The sequence below is a fragment of the Eschscholzia californica genome, unplaced genomic scaffold, assembly GCF_041429995.1.
Source record: "Eschscholzia californica isolate CP2 unplaced genomic scaffold, dmEscCali1.0.p SCAF_1, whole genome shotgun sequence".
NCBI classification, from domain to species: Eukaryota; Viridiplantae; Streptophyta; class Magnoliopsida; order Ranunculales; family Papaveraceae; genus Eschscholzia; species Eschscholzia californica.
This window is the reverse complement of record NW_028238198.1, coordinates 68376398-68397713: the sequence shown is the minus strand read 5'-3', so window position 1 is coordinate 68397713 and position 21316 is coordinate 68376398. Positions and strand designations below refer to the sequence as shown.

Genomic DNA, 21316 nt, shown 5'->3' with positions numbered 1-21316 from the left:
TTCACATATGTTTAGATGAATCTTATAGTCTTTTAATGGTCTGATCATTTGTTAAATTCAGGGTTAGGCTTTATGTCCCCCTCTTGTATTTGGTTTCATTAAATAATAATAACAATAGTAAGTGGTGATTCTAATGATGGATGCTCTGTGAGGTGTCAACCTAGTTGGAATGTCACGTGCAGCGTAATGAAGATATCACCTTTCAAGATATTAACATAGCGAGAATTTTAATATGTAAATATTTTGATACGTTCTTTATTTGTTCATTTTGTTCTTTTTTTACATTCTCAAATTATCGTATTTCTTACATTTGAGAGGAGATAATGTTGGCTATTGATTTAGTGGCAGGATCCGGTAAGAAATGAAAATCAACTATTGATTTGAAAAGAAAAACAACAGTCATTTTTGAGTTAATGAAAATAAAGGGACTAGGGTGGTTATTGAATCCTTTGTATTTTTAAATACCTAATGAAATCAAAGAGAAACTGGTGTAGAGTGTTGCGGAAGCGTAAAAGTAATGGAATCCACCATTATTATTAAACTAAACTAATGAAATAAAGCTGACGAAATAATAATTAAACGAAGAACAACTGAAATAATTAAAGAAGAAGATGCAATCAAGGAGATTTTGTATTTGATAATTCAATTCAATGATTAACAAGACAGACTAGACTTCTCTTATATAGAGATTTACTTTCCTAGATAGACTCAAATAAAAGAATAAAGATAACTATTAAGGGATACTTTCCTTAATTGCTAAGATACTAAAATACTAAAACATAGAAACCCTAAATTCTCAAACCTGGTAACTATACTCATGCGGGCTTAGGCGGCGACTTGGCCGATAGACCCACTAGTACTCTGGCCGAGAGGCCCACTAGAATGATGGTCGCCATCATACTCCCCCGCTGAGAAACAACTTGCCCCCGAGTTGGTGTCGTCATAAAACGGATCATCCAGGTAATTCAGATATATATTGACGATGTGGAAGGTAACTTTGGTGACGATTTTGAAGGCAATCCTTAGTTCCCACTTTGCACGAAATTTTCCAAAAAGTCGAAGAAGACAAATATGGAGAAAATCATTGACTAAAATCCAATACCCACGAAGCGATAGATCCAGCGAAATCAATTGTATGAAACAAACATCTAACAAATTTCGACATCTCCCGTCATCTAGTAATTCGATGAATATGATCATAAACACCACATTATTGTCTACAGAAAAATCCACTATGAATTTGGTCATCCAATCTATCACATTCCAAACCTCTCTGCTGTTAATACCAACTTTAATTATACTATCGAGGTCCCGACCAACGCGTGAAGAATAAACAATGTTGATCTTGTCATCTTCCCACGGTAACACTTGCCACTTAACAATCTTCAAGGTGTGAAGTAACATGAACCAATATGAAGAGAGACTTATTGCAATTCCCCAAAGTTCTTCACCAAGAGACGAATTATCAACAAAACCAACTCTAAGAAAGGTAACGATACGGAAATATGTAGTGTCGCTATGACTCTCAAAAACTAGCTTCCCACGTTCATCATCGTGAAGTTTGTAAATAGTAACTTTATCAGAACTTGTCAAGTTGAGCAATATTGTAGTTAAATCTTCCCTTACTCGAACATTTTATCGAACAGGTGATAGGCACCATCGACTAAGTTCCAGGAATAAACCCAACAGTATTGAATCGGTCCATGAATGTTCCCAAAACCAAAATCGGTAACACGTTTATAGTTATCAGTGATTTCAAACTGTAGAGCTGTGTATTGGAACAATGCACTTCTTTGTTTAGGAAGAAGTGAGAAGAGGGACTCCATGAAAGCCGAATCAGAATTCACTTTATCGACTTCAAAAATACCCTCTTCAATGGTGAGAAGAGATACATCAAAAGTATCGCCACCAAGATCAAAGATCAAAGCATTCTTGTTGCCAACACTCGATGTTTTCTTATCAAGACCATAAGCAGTAGCATTAAGACCAGGAATCACAACAACATCTTGTGTCCATTGTCGGTTAGAAACATTGAAGTAAGCAGGGACACTTACAACATCATTTTTGGTGAGAGTTGGCGAAAAGGAGACATGAGAGTCAACCCAACTCATCTTCATTGTGTTGTTTCCTATGAACCCCAACTCATGGACAATAAATTCTATTAGCCCAAGGAGTTTGTTAACTCCTCCAAAGCATAACATGGAGAAGCAAGCTTGAATTATTTTTCCACTTACTTGTTGGGTAGATTTAACTGCCAAAATTGTGACGCCAAGGTAGTGGTTTTGATCGATCTTATCGGCAGTATAATGCCACTTAGTAACTAGTCTCGTTGCACCTTGTTCTAGGTATTGGTTTATTGTCACAGTAACAGTGGGTGGAACCAAAACTAACCTGACTTTCCATAGGATTGGCTGATCGAAATTGTAGTTCTTCATGCAAGTCTTCTCGGTTATATAACCCATAAAAGTTTGACCATAACCTCCTTCACCTTTGTTGTAATCAGGATTCAAATTTATAATTTCACGTTCATCGTGAAATTCTTCTTTAGTATCAAAGGAATCATCTTCTTTTATTACTTCTCTATGGTTGAAAGATATAAGAGTCGTGAAAGAAGGTTGTGGTTCGCCGGGTAAAAAATAACAATCAAGATAATTAACTTTGAGAGTTTGAATAGCATAACCAACACAATCATTCCAAAAATTCGAGTGTAATTGAATTTTAAGAGAAGAAATCAATGGCGACACAGATTGAGGTGGAAGAATTTTATGATTCGAAATAACTAATTCTTCTCCCGGAATCATATATGGATCAAACAACTTATTCGGGCTTGTGTTAGTAAATTGAATTTCTTCTTCTTGATCTGTCTCATCGAAATTTTCTTCTCCCGGAATTTTATGATTCGAAACAACTAATTCTTCTCCCGGAATCATATATGGATCAAACAACTTATTCGGGCTTGTGTTAGTCAATTGAATTTCTTCTTCTTGATCTGTCTCATCGAAATTTTCTTCCTCCATTATTGAAAAACTAGGATTTTTTCTATCAAAAACCTCTCCTTCAATAATATTGACCATGGTAGTCGAAGGAATTTCGGATAATAATTTGTTCGATTGGATTTGAGATTCTATAAAAGATAAGTATTCATGTAAAGGGAGAAAAGCATATCGAAAAATACTTTTCACTTTATTCCAATCATCTACGAACGATTTTCCTTAATTTACGAGTCTCCATTGCATCTCGTTATATTTTCCATAGACTCTTGTAGACAAGTGTTGTTCAAGAATAAAAACCTTATCTTCATCATGAACCTCTTGGTTTATAAACCAATCCTCCATCTGTTGAATCCAAAAATCTATATGATATTGATAATCAAACATAGGAATTTTGGAAACAACATTAATTTTGTTTTGATCTTTTCGATCAACATAGAGTTGTTGTGCATCTCTAAAAGGATCCCAACCTAAACGCGGAAGATTTTTCCAACATTCAAGATGAGAAGAATCTAAAAAAATATTATCTGTTACCAGATTCTTGAAGCTCTGAATACCAGCTGATGTAGATTGTTGCGGAAGCGTAAAAGTAATGGAATCCACCATTATTATTAAACTAAACCAATGAAATAAAGCTGACGAAATAATAATTAAACGAAGAACAACTGAAATAATTAAAGAAGAAGATGCAATCAAGGATATTTTGTATTTGATAATTCAATTCAATGATTAACAAGACAGACTAGACTTCTCTTATATAGAGATTTACTTTCCTATATAGACTCAAATAAAAGAATAAAGATAACTATTAAGGGATACTTTCCTTGATTGATAAGATACTAAAATACTAAAACATAGAAACCCTAAATACTCAAACCTGGTAACTATACTCATGCGGGCTTAGGCGGCGATTTGGCCGTTAGGCCCACTAGTACTCTGGCCGAGAGGCCCACTAGAATGATGGTCGCCATCAGAAACAATATCTAGATTGCAGCTACCTAGTTTATCCCAGACTAGTTCATATAGTCGTTATAGAACTTCAGTTGGAGTCCTCCAAAAACTCCCTAAAGCTTATTCTATAGAAATCAAATTCCTAATTTATTTAATACACAATCTATCTGTGATCTTATGCTAGCTTGAAACACTTCAAATATGTCTCATTGTTAACAAGGGAGAGTACTAATAATACTAGTGCAATACAAAGGGTTTTCTACCGATTTATGTCGGAGAAGAACGCAAACGGTACATTGTTCCAATTAAGTATTTAGTATGATCGAAGTTTAAGATGTTATTCGCTGAATATTCTTATCAAAGTGATGGCGGCCATCCCCTTAATGGGCCTTTCGGCCAAGAGATTAGTGGGCCTAACTGCCAGATTAATACATTAGTATAGTGTCCAGGTTTAGGTATTTAGGGTCTCTATGTTTTAGTGTCTTAGCAATCAAGGAAAGTATCCTTAGTAGTTATCTTCTTTCTCTATTCAAGTCTATCTAGGAAAGTACAATCTCTATATAAGAGAAGTCTAGTTTGTCTTTCTTAATCAGATCAGAGAATATTATGAATCAAGTTTATTGTTAATCAAGTTTATCATTTTGTTCTTTACTTTATTAGTTTATTTACGTATTTTATCAGTTTATTTACATATTTTATCATTGTTATAATGGTGGATTCCATTACTTTTACGCTTCCGCAACAATCTACATCAGCTGGTATTCAGAGCTTCAAGAATTTGGGAACAGATAATTTTTTTTTAGACACTTCTCATCTTGAATGTTGGAAAAATTTTCCACGTTTAGGTTGGGATCCTTTTAGGGATGCACAACAACTCTATGTTGATGAAAAAGATCAAAACAAAATTAATGTTGTTTCCAAAATCCCTATATTTGATTGTCAATATCATATAGATTTTTGAATTCAACAGATGGAAGATTGGTTTATAAACCAAGAGGTTCGTGGTGAAGATAAGGTTTTTCTCGTTGAACAACACTTGTCTAAAAGAGTCTATGAAAAATTTAACGAGATGCAATGGGAACTCGTCGATCAAGGAAAAGAATTCATCGATGATTGGGCTCAATTGAAAGATATTTTCAGGTATATTTTTCTTCCTTTGAATGACTACCTATCTTATGTAGAATCTCGAATTGAATCGGACAAATTATTATCCGAAATTCCTTCGACAACTATGATTGATATTGTTGAAGGAGAGGTTCATGATAAAGAAAATACTAGTTTTTCAACGACGGAGAAAGAAAGGTTTGTTAAGACGAATAAAGAAAAATTGAAAAACACAAGACCGTGCAATTTATTTCATCCATATATACTCCCGGGAGACGAATTAGTTGTATCGAATCATAAAATACTCAGAATCTATGGTGTGAAACCTTCTCGGAATTTTTACCAAAGTCTAGTTCATACATACTGTAAATTAGGCTTCCATGAAACTGCTCATTATTTGATCGATCAGGATGATTGTCTAGGTGTCATACTCGGTGACTCTTCTGAGTATGTTGAATTAATTAAAGCATATGGAGATTCAAAGCTATGTCACAAGGCAGAAAACGTAGTGGGAAAACTCATATTGAACTATCCTCTAGTCGATCGGAAACTATGGAATGCTTTAATAAATACTTACGTTTCCAATGGTCGTTACGAACGGACACATCCAGTTTTTACCACAATGATGAGAGATGATCCTTCCCCTACTGTTGATTCTATTAATGGCCTAATGCGAGTTTTGATTGTTGATGGGCGGTTGGATGAGCTTTATGTGGTTATTGAGGAGTTGCAAGATATGGGTTCCAAGATAAGTCAAAGTTCGATTCTTGTGATGCTTGATGCTTTTGCAAGAGCAAGAAACATATTTGAGGTTACAAAGATATACAGTGGCATGAAAGCAGTTCGATATCTACCAACCATGCAAAGTGTACATAAAGGAAAACCAGAAAAAACCATTGGTGTAGAAGAGATGAAAAGTGATGAGTGTGGTGGCATCGAGTGTTCGAAAAAAAATCAGTCTCCCTCACTTGATTCTGACATAAAGAGCTTGTTAACTTCGTCCACCAAAGGAGTTGTATTTCTTGGCCAGAATCTGAAAAAAACTCCTCCTCAATCACAATCTGATACTGAATCACGATCTTCCATTAATGAATCAATCTCCATCAAAAAGATGACCAAGAAGAAGAGGAAAAGGAGAGTTCTGGAGTGGCAGGAATTAAAAAGAAGGAAAGGAGAATCCGAAAGAGAAAAGCAGGGAGAAGAAGAAATAATGTTCGAAGGTTTTAACACGGCAACTGAAGGAGGAGATGATGAAATCGACCTGCTGGATGCTTTCATGGATACTATGGTATTTCCTGAACTTAAGAAACTAAATAATGGAGATAGTTCTCTCCAAGAATCAATGGACTTGGGTGTAGAAGTTGACGTCTATCACTTGTTCGATAAAATGTTGCTAAGAGGTTTTTCACCTACTCGGTTATTTCGAGTAAGCGAAGATTTACTTATGGTATTGCCTAACTTGACAAGTTATGATAAAGTTATAATTTACAAACTTCACGAAGATGAACGTGGGAAGCTAGTTTTAGAGAGTCATAGCGACGCTACATATTTCCATATCGATACCTTTATTAGAGTTGGTTTCGTTGATACTTCGGCTCTTGGTGAAGAAGTTAGGGGAATTGCAACAATAAGTCTCTCTTCGTTCTTGTTCATGTTACTTCACACCTTCTTGAAGATTGTTAAGTGGCAAGTTTTACCATGGAAAGATGGCAGGATTGATGGGTCATGAAAATGTCCCATCTAAGTCGTTTAATTTAGTCGAGTTAGTTCGTTTCGAGTCTTTATTATAATAAAATGGTTGATTTTCTTGATTAGGTGTGTTTTGTGGAGTTAGGTGTAAAAAATGGTTAAAAACGAGGAAAAGATGCATAAAGGGTATTTTGGTCATTTGGAGTCAAGGACAATCTGGTAATTTGGCCAATGTTAGTGCGTGTTTGAAAATTAGAGGTCGAGACGAGTCCATAGGAGAAAACGGAAGTCAAATCGGAGTCCGGACGAAGGAATAAATCAAGGTCAAAGTTTTGTCAAAGAGGGTTGACTTGCGGGACAGTGTCGGGCACAGATTTGGCGCGCGGTACACCAAGGAACACGTGGCGCGCTCCGGAGGTCGTTGCATCTAATTCGCGTGTTCTCGCTAAGCAACAAAGTAGGACCCTTAGCGCATGATCCCATGCATCCCGTTGCAGCTTAACTCGGTAATCCCAGTCCCACGTTCTAATCTTATCCGTCCGCTTCCGCGTGTCCCAGATCGACGGTTGCTGAGCGTCCTTCCAATCTAATGCTTCCGTGTAAACCGTAGCAACATAATCCGGTAGTCCCGTGGCCACGTTTTAATCGTGACCGTTACCTTCCGTGTTTTATAGATCCGACGGCTGTTGTGAGTCCCAGCTTTAATCCATTCCCGTGTGGCCCGAAGCACCTTATTAACTTACACCCGGACGCGTGGCACTTTCCCGTCTTCCCAGATCCCGCGTTTTCTTCATCCGACGGCTGCTGCTCCGATTCAACTCATTATCTTACACCCGGCTACACAGTAGCATCCGAAACCCTACCAGCCGCCGACACTTGTTTGCTTTTAGGGTTTTTCTCATTTAAACCCTCCCAAATTCCAAAAGTAACCCTTCTTTTACTTTTTCCTACCATTTAACCCAACCAAAACCAAAACCCACCTATAAATAAGTCCCTTTCTCCTCCATTAAACCCTAGACTTCAACAACCCTCTCAAATGGCTTCCTTACCTAATTTCTAAGCCACTTCTCTTTTTATCTTCTAACCCTAATCACCCATTCTTTTCTTCTACTTCTTCTCACCTATTTCTTTCTCTCTTTTCTACTACTAAATCAATTTCTTTTCCATTCTTTTTCCATCTTCTTCTCTACTACTATTCTTTCTTCCATTAATAGTCTTCTCTTTCTTTCTTCCATATTCTTCCATCATCTTTATCCCCTTTTATCTCTTCTTTCTAACTTCTTTCTAGATCTAATTTCTTCTATCTCTTTTTCTTATTTGGGTTGCAATAAAATAGCTATTACTTGGATTTCTTGGAGTACAATTCTTGAACATAAATGGAGCAAATCTTGGACATCAAAATGGAGATACATGGGAATATGGAATTTGAGCATTCTTGGTGATTTCTTTCCATTAATTTCTTAGTATTTTCATTTATTTTACAATGTCAATGAATGTTATTCTAGATTCCATGTATAGTTAATTTAGCAATCTAAGGTTGTAAATGAAACCCATTTTGGATCTTTATAATACTTGTTCTTGATTAATTAAATCCTTTGATGTGCTTTAATGCCTATTGATTGTCATTTCATGTTGATTCTATAACCTTATTGTCATTCATGTATTATAATTAGATATTTCATGCTTTTATTGATTTATTAGATGAGATATGCCTTTTAGATCTTGAATGATAGTGTAGGAAATTAGTTTTATATGGTAGTCAATCATACATTCTTAATTATAAAGTTGTTTTATCTAGAATATCATCCGGAATCCAAATAGTTCATTATATTGGATCCTAAGTAAATACAAAAGAGATTTAAGTAATTAAGTGCTTGTTTTATAAAGTGAAATTATGTGGTGGATTTTATAACCTTAGATATCTTCTTACCTCTCTCTTAGTTAGTTTATTTAGTTTTATTTGTTTCTTTATTTTACAAATCAATCATCAAATTTATGAGTGGAGTGTGTGTGTGTGTGTGTGTTAGTATAAGCTAGCTATTGACATTTTGATTATTGGGCTAAACTCGTCGTCAGTATCCGAAATTTCCTACTTATCCCTTGGGACGATACTCGATCTTATTATAAATACTATAACTTGACCCCGTATACTTGCGGGAATAGACCTAATTTTAGGCCCATCAATGAACATTGTTTATTCTTCACTCGTTGGTCGACGCCTCAATAGGATGATTAAAAATGGTTTTAAAGGAAAGGAAGTCTGGCATGTGTTTGATTGGATGACAAAATTCATAATTGAATTTTTGAGAGAGAATAATGTGGTGATCATGATCCTCTTCATTGAATTACTAGACGACGGAAGATGTAGAAATTTGTTAGAAGTTTGTTTCCTACAATTGATTTCGCGGGATCTTTCGCATCATGGGTTTTGGATTTTAGTTGGTTATTTGATCCTTATTTGGCTTCTTTCAATTTCCGACAAATCTCGCGCAAAGTGGGAACTAAGGATTGCCTTCCAAATCGTCGCCAAAGTTACCTTCCACATCGCTGATATATATCTGTATTACCTGGACGATCCGCTTTATGACGACACCAAATCGAGGGCAAGTTGTTCCGTTGCGGGGGAGTATGATGGCGGCCATCCCCTTAATGGGCCTTTCGGCCAAGAGATTAGTGGGCCTAACGGCCAGGTTAATACATTAGTATAGTTTCAAGGTTTAGGTATTTAGGGTTTCTATGTTTTAGTGTCTTAGCAATCAAGGAAAGTATCCTTAGTAGTTATCTTCTTTCTTTATTCAAGTCTATCTAGAAAAGTACAATCTCTATTAAAGAGAAGTCTAGTCTGTCAGCTCAATGAATATTATGAATCAAGTTTATTGTTAATCAAGTTTATCGTTTTGTTCTTTACTTTATCAGTTTATTTACGTATTTTATCATTGTTATATTAGTGGATTCTATTACTTTTACGCTTCCGCAACAATCTACATCAGAAAGTCATGAACTTGATACCAAAGCTGAAGGCCCCAATATTCTCACTTGTACCACTCAAATATTTGCACATGAACTTCAACATGTCTACTAGTTAAAACTTGAAGTTATAGAGATGGGTATTTGGTTCTCAAATGATTATATATAAATATTTGATGTATTTTAGCCTTTTTTTTTTAGTGAGTATTCTATTCGTCCATTTAATACGGAAATTGTCACTTTCTTTAATATCATGTGTCCTCAATTACTTTTTAAACTTAATATACACGTAATGGTCCAAGTTAGTCTACGATTCCAACTCAAAAAATTAAATTTATAATTTAAATCCGTATTTTGTATATTTATAACTGTAAAGAAAATAACAGATATATAACATATGTTAATGGTGTCTAAGTTTTAATAAAAAGATTCTAGAATAATATGGTGAAAGTGTCAAGTTACCAAGGTTAAATCGATTAAGGCAACCCGATTTGTGAACTAAAATCGATTTCACATAAAGCTAATTGAAGTGGAAATTGCTTAAGACACCAATTAAGATTCTCAAAATCCATTCGACCCCACCCATTTCAAAGATGCTGAGGAAAGCTTTCAGAGTGGGGTGGTCCATGCGAGACACTTTTAACAAGGGTCGATACTTTGGAGATCAAGAAAAAATTTTGTGGTACAAAATATTAAAATGATGTAAAAATAAACAAAATTTTCCGACAACGTTGTTGTGGGAAAATAGAAAGAAAAAGCCAAATTGCTCTCCAAAAACAAATTATTGGCCTTAACAGGAGGGCCCCCAAATAACTAAAGTTATGAATTTACCTTGTGGTTGCTACGAATTCCAACTACCTATTTTACCGTGTGGTTGAAATTAGAAATATTTCTTGTTGACGAATTTCACTTGGACTCTAACTCAACATAAATTTCTACTAGTATAAATTAACTTCTTAAGAGTAATTTATTTACTACACCATCCATATTGATCTTACCCTAGAGCTAATTTCCTCTATCAAAAGTATTTGCCTCCTCTGTCTGTCTCGTTCTTTTGTCACCAAATTAATAATGAAGATGATGAAGATTTTCTCATCAATAAAAAGAAAGTTGAGTAAAGAAAATAGTCACTTCAAGTATGTGTCATTGTTAACAAAAGATAACAATAATACTACAACAATACACAAGGGTTTTGTACCGGTTTACGTTGGAGAAGAATGCAAGAGATACGAAGTTCCGATAAAGTATTTGGTATATTCAAAGTTCAAGATGTTATTAGATGATTATTCTTATGAGAATCAAGAACTTGATATCAAAGTTGAAGGTCCCATTCTACTCAATTGTACTACTCAATTATTTGAATATGTATTTAAACATCTTGAGTAATTTATGTGAATATATATTTAAACATATCAAGTGAATTAATATAAGTAGCATTATTTTCTTTCTTATTATTATTTTATGTTTCTTAACTTGACTGTTTGGCCTTGAGTTTGTTCATAATTGTTGGTTGTAAATTTATTGGGAGGATTTTGTTTAGGCAATGATTTACATAATTTCGTTTGATTCTAATCGTTGTTGTTTATAATTTGGTTCTCCTAATTAGCCTGCCGCCCGAAGGGCCAAAGTAGTTGCTTTTGTTGCCTTAGGTCTCGGCCAACCTTGGTTTAAATCCAAAGATATATTCTAGAACACAATTTGAAAATTGTTAGAAACATGAAAAAATATATAGTTAGACTAAAATATACTTTTCCAACTTTGAGGAAATTGGCCCAACTTTCTAACCAAATTCTCTTTCGTAAAAAAAGGATTCATCAACTTTTTCGGCTTGGCTCAATCGCTCCTGTGCAACGTCTGCAAATATGTCAATACATATGCTGTGCAAGTAAGGTTTGCTCAAAGTTATGTACATTCTATACAGGTTTGTATATATGTGGGCAGCGGTTGCACAGTCTAAACATATTTTTTTGGGGGATTGCTAGTGCCTATAGCCAAAAGAAATTCTTGTTCAAGTCTTATGTCAAAATTTGATGTTTCGATTCTGAAAAAAAACAGGCATTCGAAATCATACAAAATGATTACAAACCGAGAACTGACACAGGTTTAGGAAATTCACCACATTATCTGTTTTCTGAGATACTAATTCAACAAAAAGGATAAATATCAAAGCACTAAATTCTTTACCAAAATATCGTTTAAAATGAAATTGAGGTAAGATTCTACTTTTCCTCTGGGGTGATTCATCGGAAGGAAGCTTCCAATTATTTTCATAACCTTCATAGTAAGATAACTGAATCAAACACCTATCCATAGTCCTTGCGCACCTTGAAATTTGAAAAGCACAACACTCAAGTTGTTCAACCTGACTGGCTGGCCAAGTATTCATTATATAAAGATGGAAGGAATTGGAAGAATATAACCAACTATGTGCTTAAGCGGAGATTGTAAACTTATCAGTTCAAATAGGAGATATAAGAGAAGGAAACAGCTGATTTTAAGAAAATATTACGGTTAAACCCTCAATCTCCAAAGTTTTTCAAGTGTTATGTGAAAAGATTGATGTTTTGATTTTGAAAAAAAAAACAGGCATTCGAAATGCAAACAGAGAAATAACACAGGTTTAGGGAATGCACCACATTATCTGTTTTCCGAGATACTAACTCAGCAGAAAAGATAAATATCAAAGCACTAAATTCCTTACCAAGATATTGTTTTAAATGAAATTGAGGTAAGATACTACATTTCCTCGAGGGTGACTCATCAGAGAGAAACTTCCAATTATTTTCATAACCTTCATAGTAAGATAACTAAATCAAACACCAATCCATAGTCCTTGCAGCTTGAAATTTGAAAAACACAACATTTAGGTAGTTGAATCTGACCAAGTATTGATTATATAAAGATGGCAGGAATTGGAAGAATATAACTAACTATGTGCTCAAATGGAGATTGTAAACTTAACAGTTCAAATAGGAGATATAAGAAAAGGTAACGGCTGATTTTAAGAAAAAACTAGTCTTTTCGGACAATTAAATAGAGTAACTAGTATGCCATCAAACTTTGACGTGATACTCACTAAAGAAACCTGAAACTGCTCCAGTCCCATATTGAGTGGCAACAGATTTACTTGCACCAGTAGGGATATAATATATACAAAAATTTATATCTTATTCTAGAGTAATAATAATTCATACAAGTGAATAAAGATTAGAGAATAAAGAGTAATAAGCAAACCATTTTTTAGGTACTTGATTCGCTGGATACTTCCAGTGAACATAGGAAACAACCTATATTCCAATAGAGATTCAGAAGCATAAGAAAAACACAACACTTAAGTAGTTGAATCTGGCCAAGTATTGATTATATAAAGATGGCATGAATTGGAAGAGTATAACCAATTATGTGCTTAAATGGAGATTGTAAACTTATCGGTTCAAATAGGAGATATAAAAGAAGGTAACGACTGATTTTAAGCAAAAATCAGACGTTTTCGGTCAATTCAATAAAGTAACCAGTATGCCATCAAACTTTGACATGATACTCACTAAAGAAACCCGAAATTGCTCCAGTTCCATATTGAGTGGCAATAGATTTTGTCTGCAACAATAGGGATATAATATATAGAAAATTTTACTAGTACCTATCTTATTCTAGAGTAATAATAATTCATATAAGTGAATAGAGATTAGAGAGTAATAAGCAAACAATTTTTTAGATACTTGATTCGCTGGTTACTTCCAGCGAACAATAGGAAACAACTTGAACTCTCGATAGAGATTCACAAGCAACAAAGCCCGATTCTAGTGAAAAATGAACACCAACGAAACCAAAATTTCACCAAATAGGTAATCTACGAGCCAAAACATAAAATAAGAAAACTTTTTCGGAACCAAATTGCTCCTACTTCACAATATCGAAAATAAGTACATCAATTGATAAGAAACCAAAACACTACACTGAATTATCGAATCAATTAAAACCCCTATAATAATCAATTTCGGACATAATAGATCAAAAATATTAAAATTTTACTTGGAGAATTCATTCAATGGCATCTAATCGATTTTCAATCCATAAACCCCAGTTTTTGAAAAATAGATTATGAAAGATAAGGAGTACAGATATAATCATACAAAATCAATTGAAAACATGATCAAATAAGTGGAATGAAAGGGTAAAGAATGAATTATTCTTACCTCAATGTCCTTCGCGAGAAACTCATTCTCTTGCGATGAAAGTTCTTCCCAAAATGAAAACTCATCCTCTTACTACAATTTCCCGCATCTCTGTAAACTTTAATTCTCTCTCGAGGAAGCTTTCTCCTTTTGTAAGGAACTTGCTTGGAAAAGAAGTTTTCTCTACAAAATCATGAAATTGCATTTTTTCAGAAGAAAAAGAAAGATTTCGGTTAAACCCAAGTTAAAAATAGATATGAAATATAAATTCATGGGGTAAAACATTTAGGGCAAATTAGATATTAGGGTTTCGGAACTTTACTTCTATAATACTCTTTTATCAACTGTTTATTTTCCACCTCCCATTTTTATGTCTCCTTCAGAAATTGAAAAAGGAAAAATGAAGATTCAGAATTTCAAAGACTAATTTAAGAGAAAATAATAGATTAAAAAGATAAAGGGGAAGATGTAAATTACCTTAAGTGTGTTTGTCTAATGTAAGAATGATGATTTTCATCTCATCTATTACCCACTTTGGCAAATTTCATGATCTAGATGTACAGATTTCAAAATCTCAAGAGAAGAATCTTAAAGATGGAAGAAAAAAGAAGTATGAAAACTCTTTATCGAATCAAGATTAAGAATCCAAACCCAGATGCAATATGATCTCTTCGAAGAGGAAAGAGAAGGAGGAGAAATATAACAGAAATAATTTAGGGTTAAGCGAATAAGCGAGAGACGTAACATCGGGAACGAGGGGAAGATGAAGAAACTAAAATTTGTAACATCCTTTGAAATTGAAGATTCACGTGGGTTAATGAGAGAAGGTGTAGGGTTATGTTCTTCTCAATGGTTGGATCAAATAATAGAGGGTCAGGATAAGGGGTCATCTTTTGTTCTCGTCCTAGTCAGCTTGTCCTAGTTAGATTGTCCTAGTCAGATTGCATTTTGTCCTAGTAAGCAAAAACAAGTTCTGTTTTGTTATATAGATAACTCATTCACCAAATAACAGATAAATAACATGTGTGAATTCTGTCTTAATATTTTTTGTAAGAGATTTTAGAATAATATGGAGGAAGTATCAAGTTACCGAGTTGAAATCAATGAAGGCAAACAGATTTGTGAACCAAAATCGATTTGACCTAGTGTTAACTGGAATGGAAATTGGTTAAGACACCGATTTTGATTCATAAAACCGATTCGACCCCACTTATTTCAAAGATGCGAGGAGTGTTTCTAGAGTGGGGTGGTCCATGCGAATCAACCAGAGTCAAAGAGGCGGGGGAGACACTATCAACAAGAAACGATACTGGGAGGAAAAAAAAAATTTGGGAGTACAAAATTTTAAAGAGAAATAAAAAAACCTTCCGCCAATTTCAGTTCGTGGAAAAACAAAAAAAAATTAAAGAAATTCGTTCAAAATTTTGAACCTAAAAAAAAATTCTTATTACGTAAACGTTAGCCTAAATAGGAACGGGGAGCCAATACCTAAATATATGGACATAAATAAAGAACGCAGTCTAACTCTTAGCGAGTTATGAAGTTTAATATCTTCCCTAAAACCGAAATGTAATCATATGTAATTCTCATATTAAATAAGCTATTAGTGTGGGCGTGAATATTTGCAAAAAGTTGTCCAGATGTTTTGGCGGATGCTTCTATGGCGTTTTTGTAGGGGAAACTATTACCATTTATGCATTAAAAATTGAGTTCACGTACTATGTCATATACATAGCTCGCAAGAATAAATTTGGAGCTAGTATTACTTGATCAAAATCTCAATTGCAATAAAATATATGGGGCCGCTCGACTTAGATTTCAAATTTGGCGACCATCATAAGTGTATCTATACATTATATTAAACTAGGATCCTCTATTTAGTTCACATAGATAAAATCTTAGATATATAAAATCCAGGATAATGGTACACTATCCTATATTAATGTTTCTCAAAAATGATAAACCCACAATCTAATGGCACCGGCACATTGGAAACTAATAAACCCACAATCTTATAAAACCTCCAAATCCAAATTAGAAAGTTTTCTCTGTATATAAGTTAACTATGCAAGTAAACTATTCACAAACAACTAAACAAGTCATTGAGATCTTATGTCCTCTGCTCTCTGCTGAAATTATTTCTGTCTCATCTTTTTCATTCCCTATCAGTACCCTTTATCTAAGTCTTGTTTCCAATTGATCCTTTCTCACCCAATAATGAAGATGAGGAAGATGCTTTCATCTCTAAAAACAAAGTTTGGTAAGAAACAAAGTCCATTCAAGTATGACCAATTGTTAGCAAAGGATACTAATAATACTGCAACAGTACACAAGGGTTTTCTACCGGTTTACGTTGGAGAAGATAGAAAAAGGTACGTGGTTCCGATAAAGTATTTGGTATATTCCAAGTTTAAGATGTTATTAGATGAATACTCAGATGAAGAGAATCTTCATTTCGATATCAAAGTTGATGGACCCATTGTGCTTCATTGTACCACTCAAGTATTTGATCATGTAGTTAAACATCTCAAGTAGTCAATTAATCCAAAAAATATGACCCAAAGAACGAAGGTTAAAGTCGAAGAAGTGTTAAAGTTGAAGAAGCGTGAACTTTGTTATTAAGATGATTAGGGTATCTCTTCACATATGTATAGATGGATCTTTTTTTTTTATCCTAGGTTAGTCATCTGTTGAATTCTGGGATATGCTTTAAGTCCCCCCTCTTGTATTTCGTTCAATAATAATAACAACCATAACAGGTGGTGATTCTAATGATGGATGCTTCGTGAGGTGTCAACTTAGTTGGGATGTCATGTCCAACATAATGAAGATATCACACCTTTCCAGATATTAACATAGCGAGAATTTTAATCTGTAAATATTTTGATATGTTATTTTACTTGTTGATTCTGTTTTTTTTTTTTATTAATTTGCCGAAATGTCGTATTTCTTACATTTGAGAGGAGATTTAGTTTGGCTATTGATCTAGAATCAGGATACCATAGGAAATGAAAAAATCAACTATTGATTTGAAAAGAAAAACAACAGTCATTTTTGAGTTAATGAAAATTATAGGACTAGGGTAGTTATAAAATCCCTACAATATATGAATATCTGATGAAATCAAAGAGAAACAATATGTAGATTGCAACTACCTAGTTTATCCTACACAATTAAAACTAGATTGAGATTAGAAAAAAGATCTTATGTAGTAGTTTTAGAATTACAATTAGATTCTAACTCTAAAAATCCCTAAAGCTTCTTCTATATAAATCAAATTCCTAATTTATTTAATACACAATCTATCTGTGATCTTACGCTAGGTTGAAATTCTCTCTTGCGTTTTGCTTCTAATAATAAGAGTTCTTTCTCTCCTTTTTTCCTTCCAACCAAATAGTTAAGTTGAAGATGTTTTCGTCCCAAAAGAGAAAATTAGGTAAGGAAAAGAAAGACTTCAAATATGTCTCATTGTTAACAAGGGAGAGTACTACTGCAATATAAAAGGGGTTTCTACCGATTTATGTCGGAGAAGAATGCAAACGGTACATTGTTCCAATTAAGTTTTTTGGTATGTTCAAAGCTTAAGATGTTAAGTATTAGATGGATATTCTATGAAAGTCATGAACTTGATACCAAAGTTGAAGGCCCCATTCTTCTTAGTTGTACCACTCAAATATTTGAACATGAACTTTATCTGAGTCCTGTTTCCCATTAATCCTTTCTCACACAATAATGAAGATGATGAAGATGTTTTCATCTCTAAAAACAAAGTTTAGTAAGAAACAAAGTCACTTCAAGTATGACCAACTGTTAGCAAAGGATACTAATAATACTACAACAATACACAAGGGTTTTCTACCGGTTTACGTTGGAGAAGATTGTAAAAGATACGTGGTTCCGATAAAGTATTTGGTATGTTCCAAGTTTATGATGTTATTAGATGAATACTCAGATTATGAGAATCTTGATTTTGATATCAAAGTAGATGGACCCATTGTGCTTCATTGCACCACTCAAGAATTTGATCATGTACTTCAACATCTGAAGTAGTCAATTAATCGGAAAATTATGATCCAAAGAGTGAAGAGTTAAAGACGAAGAAGAGTTAAAGTCGAAGAAGTGTGTACTCAGTTATTCAGATGATTAGCTTAAATGGTATCTCTTCACATATGTTTAGATGAATCTTATAGTCTTTTAATGGTCTGATCATTTGTTAAATTCAGGGTTAGGCTTTATGTACCCCTCTTGTATTTGGTTTCATTAAATAATAATAACAATAGTAAGTGGTGATTCTAATGATGGATGCTCCGTGAGGTGTCAACCTAGTTGGGATGTCACGTGCAGCATAATGAAGATATCACCTTTCAAGATATTAAATAGCGAGAATTTTAATATGTAAATATTTTGATACGTTCTTTATTTGTTGATTTTGTTCTTTTTTTACATTCTCAAATTATCGTATTTCTTACATTTGAGAGGAGATAATGTTGGCTATTGATTTAGTGGCAGGATCCGGTAAGAAATGAAAATCAACTATTGATTTGAAAAGAAAAACAACAGTCATTTTTGAGTTAATGAAAATTAAGGGACTAGGGTGGTTATTGAATCCCTTGTATTTTTAAATACCTAATGAAATCAAAGAGAAACAATATCTAGATTGCAGCTACCTAGTTTATCCCAGACTAGTTCATATAGTCGTTATAGAACTTCAGTTGGAGTCTAACTCCAAAAACTCCCTAAAGCTTGTTCTATAGAAATCAAATTCCTAATTTATTTAATACACAATCTATCTGTGATCTTATGCTAGCTTGAAACACTTCAAATATGTCTCATTGTTAACAAGGGAGAGTACTAATAATACTAGTGCAATACAAAGGGTTTTCTACCGATTTATGTCGAAGAAGAACGCAAACGGTACATTATTTCAATTAAGTATTTAGTATGATCGAAGTTTAAGATGTTATTAGCTGAATATTCTTATGAAAGTGATGGCGGCCATCTCCTTAATGGGCCTTTCGGCCAAGAGATTAGTGGGCCTAACGGCCAGGTTAACCCATTAGATAGTTTCCAGGTTTAGGTATTTAGGGTTTCTATGTTTTAGTGTCTTAGCAATCAAGGAAAGTATCCTTAGTAGTTATCTTCTTTCGTTATTCAAGTCTATCTAGGAAAGTACAATCTCTATATAAGAGAAGTCTAGTCTGTCTTTCTTAATCAGATCAGAGAATATTATGAATTAAGTTTATTGTTAATCAAGTTTATCGTTTTGTTCTTTACTTTATCAGTTTATTTACGTATTTTATCAGTTTATTTACATATTTTATCATTGTTATAATGGTGGATTCCATTACTTTTACGCTTCCGCAACAATCTACATCTGCTGGTATTCAGAGCTTCAAGAATTTGGGAACAGTCAATATCATATAGATTTTTGGATTCAACAGATGGAAGATTGGTTTATAAACCAAGAGGTTCGTGGTGAAGATAAGGTTTTTCTCGTTGAACAACACTTGTCTAAGAGAGTCTATGAAAAATTTAACGAGATGCCATGGGAACTCGTCGATCAAGGAAAAGAATTCATCGATGATTGGGCTCAATTGAAAGATATTTTTAGGTATATTTTTCTTCCTTTGAATGACTACCTATCTTATGTAGAATCTCGAATTGAATCGGACAAATTATTATCCGAAATTCCTTCGACAACTATGATTGATATTGTTGAAGGAGAGGTTCATGATAAAGAAAATACTAGTTATTCAACGACGGAGAAAGAAAGGTTTGTTAAGACGAATAAAGAAAAATTGAAAAACACAAGACCGTGCAATTTATTTCATCCATATATACTCCCGGGAGACGAATTAATTGTGTCGAATCATAAAATACTAAGAATCTATGGTGTGAAACCTTCTCGGAATTTTTACCAAAGTCTAGTTCATACATAATGTAAATTAGGCTTCCATGAAACTACTCATTATTTGATCGATCAGGATGATTGTCTAGGTGTCATACTCGGTGACTCTTCTGAGTATGTTGAATTAATTAAAGCATATGGAGATTCAAAGCTATGTCACAAGGCAGAAAATGTAGTGGGAAAACTCATATTGAACTATCCTCTAGTTGATCGGAAACTATGGAATGCTTTAATAAATACTTACGCTTCCAATGGTCGTTACGAACGGACACATCCAGTTTTTACCACGATGATGAGAGATGATCCTTCCCTTACTGTTGATTCTATTAATGCCCTAATGCGAGTTTTGATTGTTGATGGGCGGTTGGATGAGCTTTATGTGGTTATTGAAGAGTTGCAAGATATGGGTTCCAAGATAAGTCAAAGTTCGATTCTTGTGATGCTTGATGCTTTTGCAAGAGCAAGAAACATATTTGAGGTTACAAAGATATACAGTGGCATGAAAGCAGTTCGATATCTACCAACCATGCAAAGTGTACATAAAGGAAAACCAGAAAAAACCATTGGTGTAGAAGAGATGAAAAGTGATGAGTGGGTATCGAGTGTTCGAAAAAAAAATCAGTCTCCCTCACTTGATTCTGACATAAAGAGCTTGTTAACTTCGTCCACCAAAAAAAGGAGTTGTATTTCTTGGCCAGAATCTGAAAAAACTCCTCCTCAATCACAATCCGAAACTGAATCACGATCTTCCATTAATGAATCAATCTCCATCAAAAAGATGACCAAGAAGAAGAGGAAAAGGAGAGTTCAGGAGTGGCAGGACTTAAAAAGAAAGAAAGGAGAATCCGAAAGAGAAAAGCGGGGAGAAGAAGAAATAATGTTCGAAGGTTTTAACACGGCAACTAAAGGAGGAGATGATGAAATCGACCTGCTGGATGCTTTCATGGATAATATGGTATTTCCTGAACTTAAGAAACTAAATAATGGGGATAGTTCTCTCCAAGAATCAATGGACTTGGGAGTAGAAGTTGACGTCTATCACTTGTTCGATAAAATGTTGCAAAGAGGTTTTTCACCTACTCGGTTATTTCGAGTAAGCGAAGATTTACTTATGGTATTGCCTAACTTGACAAGTTATGATAAAGTTATAATTTACAAACTTCACGAAGATGAACGTGGGAAGCTAGTTTTAGAGAGTCATAGCGACGCTACATATTTCCATATTGATACCTTTATTAGAGTTGGTTTCGTTGATACTTCGGCTCTTGGTGAAGAAGTTAGGGGAATTGCAACAATAAGTCTCTCTTCGTGCTTGTTCATGTTACTTCACACCTTCTTGAAGATTGTTAAGTGGCAAGCTTTACCATGGAAAGATGACAGGATCAACATTGTTTATTCTTCACTCGTTGGTCGAAGCCTCAATAGGATGATTAAAAATGGTTTTAAAGGAAAGGAAGTCTGGCATGTGTTTGATTGGATGACAAAATTCATAATTGAATTTTTGAGAGAGAATAATGTGGTGATCATGATCC

At 34.2% G+C, this 21316-nt stretch overlaps 1 long non-coding RNA gene across 2 annotated transcripts; it reads right to left on the bottom strand.

The window, feature by feature from the left end:
- Nucleotides 1–11711: 11711 nt before the first annotated feature.
- Nucleotides 11712–14685, bottom strand: LOC147568596 (uncharacterized). Of its 2 annotated transcripts, XR_015238346.1 has the most exons (4): nucleotides 14354–14685; nucleotides 14199–14253; nucleotides 13898–14059; nucleotides 12856–13298 (listed from the first exon to the last, which is right to left on the bottom strand). It is a non-coding gene; the product is annotated as an uncharacterized LOC147568596 (long non-coding RNA). The 2 variants fall into 2 exon arrangements; XR_015238343.1 differs by having other exon boundaries at nucleotides 11712–14059; nucleotides 14354–14662.
- Between the last annotated feature and the right edge of the window lie 6631 nt (nucleotides 14686–21316).